Source organism: Cebus imitator, unplaced genomic scaffold, assembly GCF_001604975.1.
Source record: "Cebus imitator isolate Cc_AM_T3 unplaced genomic scaffold, Cebus_imitator-1.0 Scaffold253, whole genome shotgun sequence".
In the NCBI taxonomy this organism is placed as follows: Eukaryota; Metazoa; Chordata; class Mammalia; order Primates; family Cebidae; genus Cebus; species Cebus imitator.
Genome location: NW_016107568.1, coordinates 1735462 through 1744955, shown reverse-complemented (window position 1 = coordinate 1744955; position 9494 = coordinate 1735462). Strand labels below are relative to the sequence as shown.

Here is a 9494-nt window from a genome sequence, read left to right as displayed (position 1 = left end):
AAGAAAAAGAAAGAAAGAAAAGAAAGAAAAAGAAAGAAAGAAAGAAAGAAAGAAAGAAAGAAAGAAAGAAAGAAAGAAAGAAAGAAAGAAAGAGAAAGAAAGAAAGAAAGAAGAAAGAAAGAGAGAAAAGAAGGAAGGAAGGAAGGAAGGAAGGAAGGAAGGAAGGAAGGAAGGAAGGAAGTAAGTCCATAGAGTCTGTCTAATTACCAATCTGGGCATATATAAAAAGAAACTACCTTAGTACCTTAGCCCAGGAATTCTTCTTTTACCGTCTGACTCTAGTCTACCCTTCTAGCCTCTTCTGTTGCTACTGTTCACCATGTAAGACCACAGTGCATTTCTTCAACACAGTGTCTGCTTCAGCCCTTCTGGTCTTTCTGCATTTATTCCCAGTTTGAAATTTCCTACTTCAGCTCTGCCTTCTAAATTAAGCTTCCACCTACCCCTTAAAGTTTAGCTGTAGGCCTATTACAACTAGTGATTTCTTCACTGTCTCTTACATCTGGCTGAAAAAGTCACTTCCTTTTCTGTGTTCTCATAAGTGTTTGTGCATATTTCAATTATATAACTTGTTATGTTGGGTTAAAGTTTTCTTCTTTCAATCGACAAATACCGTACATATTTACACTGTTCAACATGATGTTTTAAAGTTGAATTTTCTTTTCTAGATGCTGAATTCTTCTGAGGGAGGAAGCTGAAATTATTTATTCTCTTATTAGTAATTCTTAGTACAGTATTTGGCACATAGTAGGCTCTCAGTATATGGGTGATGAATGATTGAATACATGAAATGCTTGTATTAATTTGTCTGTCTAATCACTCCACTTTCCAAAAGTATAGAGACATTAATACATTCATTCAATAAACATATATATGTTAAATGCATAGTATATCTTGGACATGAGAAAAGTTTCCAGCTATTTTATACTACATAATAGCTTGAAGAAAACTCTAGACCATGTCTCATATCTAAGGGTCTTAGGATGATTAAAAAAATAACTTTCCTAAAGGCTAACCTTGTCTTTAATCTAGAGGCAACTCATAAGGAAGTTACAAAGTAGAGTTTAATGTCAAATCTGTAGAGTGTAATATTACTATATTTTCTGAAGAGTAGAGTTTGGAACCACTCTCAAAGGAAGTACTTACAAATTAACAACCAAGTATGGCTCTCATGCTTGGCTGGAGTAAACTGAAAGCTACGGAGACTGAGGTTTTCCAGAAAATATGACACAACCACTGCAGCTGGCAGCACTGGCAGTGAACAGCATCCTTGGGCATAAACTTCAGAATCTTTGATCCTAGTCCAGTTATTACAGAAGTGGAATTAATCCAAAGAAAACAGTTTAATAGAAGAAAACAACTCTAGGATGAGCATGGTGGCTTACACCTGTAAAGAAAGAAAGAAAGAAAACAAAACCAAAATGCCTGCGACAGGAGAAGTGTAGTGGCTCACACCTATAATCCAGCACTTTCAGAGACCAACAAGGGAGGATTAACTGAGGGAAGAAGTTTGAGACCAGCCTGGTCAACACAGAAAGACCCCTATCTCTACAAAAACCAAAATTAGTTGGCTATGGTGGCACACACCTGTAGCCCTAGCTACTTAAGGTGGAAAATTCTAACAGTTTTCATCACTCCATGCAAATAATTTGCTGTTTTGTGTAAGTAGAAAAAAGAAAAGACTGCATTCTGCAAATCAGACCTCATTCATATCTTTCCCAGTGCCTTGCATTTACTGCACATACTTGAATGGGAAGGAGAGGAAAAGAGTATTGCCTACATAATCTGACCAGTCTCACAGAGTGAGTTTTGGTACGACTCTTCCAGAAATTTCTGAGTTGCGGCTTGTAGTGCAGAACTTGTACTAAGCTGGCAAAAAATTCAGATGTCAGTTCCACTGAAATCCATCCCTGGGCTCACTTGAGCCCTGAAGTTCAAGGTTACAATGAGTTATGTTTATATCACTGCATTCCAGTCTGAGTAATAGAGTGAGACCCTGTCTCTAAATACAAAACAAAACAAAAACTTTAAACAGAATGGTATAAAGTCACACACACATAAGAAAGTCCTGAACAAAATCTCTATGTGCCGCAATAGGGCAAGGTAACATAAAATATGATCCCACAGAGTGATTGAACCCTAAGGCATTAATATAATGTATACAGACATTATATATAATACATATAGACACTGGGACAGTGTTCAAACAAAATGAGAAAAGATAAGTCACAAAACAGTTCACATACGACATATAAAGTTCAGATTTAAGAGAGAACACAGGCAAATTGAAATAAATAAATAAATGGTCTTAGTACTATTATAGATTAAATCTTTAAAGTAAAATTTGTTTTCTGTATAATTTAAATAAACAAGAAATCTTGGCTGTATTCTTGTCTTATTGATCTACTTATTTCCTCTCACTTTAAGTGCAACAACCTTCTTATCAGTAGTGTAAGGAAAAACTGCCTCACGTATAATGTGACCAAGATTAAATATTGTAATGTTTTCAGTGTGTTCTCCACACACTCAGTATTCTATTTGTCTACCTGCTTCCAAGAAGCTCTCAGATCTCTTAGTTCATTTAACAGTTCAGAGCACAAACGTCTAAGGATTTTCATGGTAGCTAGCAAACTGCCATTTACAAAGTAGGTACCAGCAATGTGTTTCTCAAGTGAAAGTTCATTCTTATCCTAGAGCATATTTGCCTGCATATTCTGAGCATAACATAATACAGGCGTTTTAATTTCACTTGCTTAAGTGGAAGAGGTGTCACAAAGCGATGATGACATTTAAAAAAAGATTTTTATTGTGTCTATTTAAGGTATACAATATGATGTTATGAGATCATTTAAATAGTGAAAAGTTACCATTGCGGAGCAAATTAATATATCTATTATCTCACGTAGTTACTTATTTTTTGTTGCTTTTGTGGCAAGAGCAGCTAAACTCCACTCATTTAGCATGAATCCCACTTACAATGCAATTCTATTAACTATAGTTCTCATGTTGTACATTAGATCTTTAGACTTTTTCACATTATGTATCTGATACTTCGTAATGTGTCCTCACCTGAAAAGCTGTCTCTACACTAGTCTCTGCAGATGTTTCCAGGAAGAAATGATGAGCAGCACCCTTCTAGGAGATGAAATTTCTTCCTGATGCTGTCAGTTCAGCAGAGTTATGCAGAGTGAGCTTTGGTACATTTCCTCCAGAAATTTTTCTGAGCTTTGCCTTGTAATGTGGACCTTGTACTAAGCTGGCAAAAAATTCTGGTGTCATTTCTAGTGGAATTCAACCCTGCCCCTCATGGGCCTATGTTGAAAGAATTGGCCCTGCATGGTTGAGAGGCTGGCTACATGCCCATGATCTTCTCTCTTGTTTTTTTTAAATAATTTTTTTATTGCATTTTAGGTTTCAGGGTACATGTGAGGAACTTGCAAGATTGTTGCATAGGTACACAGGTGGCAGTGTGATTTGCTGCCTTCCTCCCCTTCACCTATATCTGGCCTTTCTCCCCATGCTGTCTCCCCAACTCCCCACCCCCAGCTGTTCCTCCCCTATTTCCCCCCAACAGACCCCAGTGTGTAGTGCTCCCCTCCCTGTGTCCATGTGTTCTCATTGTTCAACACCTGCCTATGAGTGAGAACATGCAGTGTTTGATTTTCTGCTCTTGTGTCAGTTTCCTTAGAATGATGGTTTCCAGGTTAATCCATGTTCTCACAGGTCATGGAATTACTATGAAAACCAAAGTGAGATCGGGGGAAGATGGCCAACTAGGAACAGCTCAGGATTGCAGCTCCCAGTGAAAGTGCAGACAGTGAGTGGACGCTGCATTTCCAGATGGATTTTTATTGCCCACAGACCAGGAGACTTCCAGGTGGAGGAGCCCCACGGGTCGCCAGCAAGGCTGTTTTGGCCGGCACGGCTGTATCAGCCTGCGCAGCCGCTTTGCCCGCACGCAGGTGTGGCAGTTCTCTGTACAAAAGACAGTGGTCCGGGTGCCCTCTTAGCTGGTGATTGGAGTCCTGAGACAGCAGAATCACCCATTCATCTGAAATAGCGAGCCAGGCCAGGAGATTCCTAGGCAAAAAAAACCGCCAGGAATCTCAGCGCCACTGTTTCAGCCGGCTCAGTGAGTCATGGCATGGGAGATCCTGGTGCCTTTTCAACAGGCGACTGGAACACTGGGAGACAGTTGACCATTCAACAACAACAACAACAAAAGACTCTGAGTCAGGGAGCCAGGTGATCAGGCTCAGCTGGTCCCAGCACCTCCCCCCACACACAAAAAACAGTAATTGAAAATGCTCTGGGTTGAGAGTTTCACAACAAGCACAGCTGAACCCAGGAGGGTCCGGCTCTGTGGCGGAGGGGCGTCCGCCATTACTGAGACACTCCACCACTACAGAGGCAGTCTGCCATTGCTGAGGCAGCCCGCCATTGCTGAGGCAACCCGCCGTTGCCGAGGCAACCTACCACTACAGAGATAGTCCGCCATAACAGAGGTAGGCCACCATTGCCAAGGCAGTTCTAACTACACCCATATAAATAGGACTGCAGGGAAGATCACATGGCAGCTGGGCGGAGCCCACAGCAGCTCAGCAAAGCCTCTGCAGGCAGACAGTGACTAGGCTGCCTCCTTGCTGGGCAGGGCAGTCCTGAAAGAAAAAAAAAAGGCAGCAAAACAACGGAAACTCATAAATAAAGCCCTAACTCCCTGGAACAGAGCACCTGGGGGAAAAAAAAGGGAGTTTATGAGATCTGCTGCAGCAGACCTGAACGTACCTGCCCAGCAACTCTGAATGAACAACAGAGCTCACAGCTCAGGACTTGAGCTCCAATAAAGGACAGACTGTCTCCTCAAGCAGCTCTCTGACCCCCATATATCCAAAGAGTCACTTCATAAAGGAGAGAACAGACTGACATTTGGCGGGCATCCTACTGGGACAAAGATAGCAGAAGAGGAAACTGGTAGCAACCCTTACTGTTCTGCAGCTGCTGCAGGCAATCCCCCAGCAGGCAGGGCCTGGAGTGGACCTCAACAGTCCTACAGCAGAGGGGCCAGACTTTTAGAAGGAAAGCTGAGAAAAACAAGTAACTTCAGCATCCACAAACTGGACGTTCACTCAGAGACCCAATCTGAAAGTCAGTAACTACAAAGACAACAGGTGGATAAACCCACAAAGATGGGAATAAACCAGCGCAAAAAGGATGAAAACACCCGAAACCAGAACACCTCTCCTCCTAAAAGAGATCACAACTCCTCACCAGCAAGGGAACAAGGCTGGATGGAGAAGGAGTGTGATGAAATGACAGAATCAGACTTCAGAAGGTGGGTAATAAGAAACTACAGTTAGCTAAAAGAACATGTTCTAACCCAATGCAAAGAAACTAATAACATTGAAAAAAGATTTGACAAAATGCTGACGAGAATGGACAACATAGAGAGGAATATAAGTGAATTGATGGAGATTAAACACAACAGGAGAACTTTGCGAAGCATGCACAAGTTTCAACAGCTGAATTGGCCAAGCAGAAGAAAGGATATCAGAGGTCAAAGATCAACTTAATGAAATAAAATGAGAAGGCAAGAATAGAGAAAAAAGGGTAAAAAGAATGAACAAAGTCTCCAAGAAATGTGGGACTATGTGAAAAGACCTAGTCTATGTCTCATAGGTGTACCTGAATGTGAGGAAGAGAATGAATCCCAGCTGGAAAATACTCTTCAGGATATTTTCCAGGAAAACTTCCCCAACCTAGCAAGGCAGGCCAAAATTCAAGTCCAGGAAATACAGAGAACACCACAAAGACATTCCTCAAGAAGAGCAACCCCAAGACACATAATCGTCAGATTCACCAAGGTTGAAATGAAGGAGAAAATGCTAGGGGCAACCAGAGAGAAAAGTTGGGTTACCCACAAAGGGAATCCCATCAGACTCACAGCAGATCTCTCAGCAGAAACCCTACAACCCAGAAGAGATAGGGGGCCAATATTCAACATCCTTAAAGAAAAGAACTTTCAACTCAAAATCTCCTATCCAGCCAAACGAAGCTTCATAAATGAAGGAAAAATAAAATCCTTTGAGAACAAGCAAGTACTCAGAGATTTCATCACCACAAGACCAGCTTTACAAGAGCTCCTGAATGAGGCTCTACACATATAAAGGAACAACCAGTATTAGCCACTCCAAAAACATACCAAATGGTAAAGAGCATCAACACAATCAAGAATCTGCATCAACTAACAAACAAAACAGCCAGCTAGCATCTAAATGGCAGTATCAAATTCACACATAACAATATTATCCCTAAATGTAAATGGACTAAATGCCCCAATCAGAAGACACGGACTGGCAAATTGGATAAAAAGCCAAAACCCATCAGTGTGCTGTATCCAGGAAACCCATCTCACATGCAAGGATGCACAAAGGCTCAAAATAAAGGGATGGAGGAAGATTTACCAAGCAAATGGAGAGCAAAATAAAGCAGGAGTTGTAATTCTCATCTCTGATAAAATAGACTTTAAAGCAACAAAGATCAAAAGAGACAAAGAAGGACATTACATAATGGTAAAAGGATCAATGCAACAAGAAGAGCTAACGATCCTAAATATATACGCACCCAATACAGGAGCACCCAGATACATAAGGCAAGTTCTTAATGACTTACAAAGAGACTTAGACTCCCACACAATAATAGTGGGAGACTTTAACACCCCATTGTCAATATTAGACAGATCAAACAGACAGAAAATTAACAAGGTTTTCCAGGACTTGAACTCAGACCTGGAACAAGCAAACCTAATAGACATTTACAGAACTCTCCACCCCAAATCCATAGAATATACATTCTTCTCAGCACCACATCACCCCTACTCTAAAACTGAACACAAAATTGGAAATAAATCACTCCTCAGCAAATGCAAAAGAACAGAAATCATAACAGTCTCTCAGACCACAGTGCAATCGAGTTAGAACTCAGAATGCAGAAACTAAGAACCGCACAGCTTCATGGAAACTGAACAACTGGCTTTTGAATGTTGACTGGATAAACAAGGAAATGAAGGCAGAAATGAAGATGTTCTTCGAAACCAACGAAATGAAGACAAAACATACCAGAATCTTTGGGACACATTTAAAGCAGTCTCTAGAGGAAAATATATAGTAATAAGTGCCCACATGAGAAGCAAGGAGTGATCTAAAATTGAAACCCTAGCATCAAAATTGAAAGAGCTAGAGGAGTAAGATCAAAAAAACTCAAAACCTAGCAGAAGACAAGAAATAACTAAGATCAGAGCAGAACAGAAGGAGATAGAGACACAAAAAACCCTTCAAAAAATCAATAAATCCAGGAGCTGGTTTTTCAAAAAGATCAACAAAATAGAACACTAGCCAGATTAATAAAAAAGAAAAGAGATAATAACCAAATTGATGCAATAAAAAACGATAAAGGGGATATCACCACAGATTCTACAGAAATTCAAACCATCATCAGAGATTATTACAAACAACTCTATGCACATAAACTAGTAAACCTGGAAGAAATGGATAAATTCCTGGACACTTGCCTCCTCCCAAGCCTAAACCAGGAATAAGTTGAAACTCTGAATAGACGAATAACAAGGTCTGAAGTTGAGGCAGCTATTAAGAGCCTAGCACCCAAAAAAAGCCCAGGTCCACATGGGTTCACAGCCGAATTCTACCAGACATACAGAGAGGAGCTAGTACCATTCCTGCTGAAACTATTCCAAATAATCCAAAACGAGAGAATCCTTCCCAAATCATTTTATGAGACAAACATCATCCTGATACCAAAACCCGGCAGAGACTCAACACGAAAAGAAAACTTCAGGCCAATATCTATGATGAACATAGATGCAAAAATCTTCAATAAAATACTGGCAAGCCAATTGCAACAGCACATCAAAAAGCCTATTCACCATGATCAAGTAGACTTCATCCCAGGGATGCAAGGCTGGTTCAACATACGCAAGTCTATAAACGTAATTCACCACATAAACAGAACCAAAGACAAAAACCACATGATTGTCTCAATTGATGCAGAGAAGGCCTTTGACAAAATTCAACAGCGCTTTATGCTAAAAACCCTCAAAATCTAGGTATTGATGGAAGGTATCTCAAAATAATAAAAGCTATTTATGACAAACCAACAGCCAATGCCATACTGAATGGGCAAAAACTGGAAGCATTCCCTTGGAAATCTGGCACTGGACAAGGATGCCCTCTCTCACCACTCCTATTCAATAACGTACTGGAAGTTCTAGCCAGAGCAATGAGGCAAGAAAAAGAAATAAAGGGTACTCAAATAGGAAAGGAGGAAGTCAAATTGTCTCTATTTGCAGATGACATGATTGTATATCTAGAAGACTCCATTGTCTCAACCCCAAATCTCCTGAAACTGATAAGCAACTTCAGCAAAGTCTCAGGATTCAAAATTAATGTGCAAAAATCACTAGCATTCCTATACACCAATACCAGACTTAAAGAGAGCCAAATCAAGAACGAACTGACATTCACAATTGTCACGAAGAGAATAAAATACCTAGGAATACAACTACCAAGGAACGTATGGACCTCTTCATGGAGAACTACAAACCACTGCTCAACAGAATAAGAGAGGACACAAACAGATGGAGAAACATTCATTTTCATGGTTAGGAAGAATCAATATCGTGAAAATGGCCATACTTCCCAAAGTAATTTACAGATTCAACGCTATCCCCATCAAGCTACCAATGGCCTTCTTCACAGAACTAGAAAAAAACACCTTAAACTTCATATGGAACCAAAAGAGAGCCGGCATAGCCAAGTCAATTCTAAGCAAAAAGAACAAAGCAGGAGGCATCACACTACCAGACTTCAAACCATACTACAAGGCTACAGTAATCAAAACAGCATGGTACTGGTATCAAAACAGAGATATAGACCAATGGAACAGAACAGAGGACTCGGAGGCAACACAACATATCTACAACCATCTGATCTTTGACGAACCAGAAAAAAACAAGCAATGGGGAAAGGATTCCCTGTTTAATAAGTGGTGTTGGGAAAACTGGCTAGCCATGTGCAGAAAGCAGAAACTGGACCCCTTCCTGACGCCTTACACTAAAATTCACTCCAGATGGATTAAAGACTTAAACATAAGACCTGACGCCATAAAAACCCTGGAAGAAAATCTAGGCAAAACCATTCAGGACATAGGTGTAGGCAAGGACTTCATGACCAAAACACCAAAAGCATTGGCAACAAAAGCCAAAATAGACAAATGGGACCTAATCAAATTCCACAGCTTCTGCACAGCAAAAGAAACAGTCATTAGAGTGAATCAGCAACCAACAGAATGGGAAAAAATTTTTGCAGTCTACCCATCTGACAAAGGGCCTATATCCAGAATTTACAAATACCTAAAACAGATCTATAAGAAAAAACAAACAAGCCCATTCAAAAGTGGGCAAAGGATATGAACAGACACTT

The 9494-nt window shown here is 40.3% G+C and overlaps 1 protein-coding gene across 1 annotated transcript in view; it reads right to left on the bottom strand.

The window, feature by feature from the left end:
- The window catches only part of GLYAT (glycine-N-acyltransferase), a 32875-nt gene extending 29514 nt beyond the window's left edge, over positions 1-3361 (bottom strand). The window contains exon 1 of the mRNA XM_017498911.2: positions 3070-3361. The gene's annotated coding sequence lies outside the window, so the exon portion shown is untranslated. The remainder of the gene's footprint in view (positions 1-3069) is intronic.
- Positions 3362-9494: the final 6133 nt, after the last annotated feature.